The 733-nt window shown below is 28.6% G+C and overlaps 1 protein-coding gene across 1 annotated transcript in view; it reads left to right on the forward strand.

Annotated features, from left to right (window-relative positions):
• Positions 1-733, forward strand: part of LOC107708935 (histone acetyltransferase KAT7-like) — an 11,260-nt gene that overhangs the window by 9,092 nt on the left and 1,435 nt on the right. The gene's annotated exons all lie outside the window — the stretch shown is intronic.

The raw sequence follows: 733 nt of genomic DNA on the forward strand, positions 1-733 counted from the left end.
ATATATATATATATATATAATATTGCATTAAAATAGACTTTAATTACACATTTGTTCAACAAATAAAGAAATATTTAGACAAAGTTATTGTTCACATGCATGTATGTTCCTGCTCAACCAATTTGACCAGTGAAACGAGATTTTTATGACTGCCTTGTTAAAGCATTAGATCATAAATGTAAATTAACTGTAAATAGTTTTCCACTACAGTATGTAATTTTACAGTAAAATTTTTTGCAAGTGGAAAGACTAAAGACTAAGTGAAAACTATGAATCACAATAGAAAAAGGACATTCCAAGAAGTACCTGTGATATTTTATGTGATTATATTTTATTTAGTTCTTCTTTAGTTCTTATTGTTATCATCTGTAAATGTACATTTGGGTGTTTTGTTGTTCAGTGAATGTTTATTGGATTATTGTAGTGTTGTGTGTTACCCTAATGCTGTCTATGTGTATGACCCTGTGCACTGTCTATTAGGGCTGGGTTTTGACACAAATTTCACAATTCGATTCGGTTCTCATTCACAAGCTTGCAATTCGATTCGATTCAATATCAATTATTTTGGATATATATCAGGTACAGTACTTGCCAAATTTTCTCAAGGAAAAAAAATCTCTCAACTAATGCTGTAAAATATTCATGAGTGTCAGTTGGTACTACATTACTATAATACTGAAGGTTAAAATTGACTGATTTGTTAAAATTACACTTAATGAAGTTTTTAAAATAA

The sequence above is a fragment of the Sinocyclocheilus rhinocerous genome, unplaced genomic scaffold (genome assembly GCF_001515625.1).
Source record: "Sinocyclocheilus rhinocerous isolate Xijiao unplaced genomic scaffold, SAMN03320098_v1.1 scaffold24, whole genome shotgun sequence".
Lineage (NCBI taxonomy): Eukaryota > Metazoa > Chordata > Actinopteri > Cypriniformes > Cyprinidae > Sinocyclocheilus > Sinocyclocheilus rhinocerous.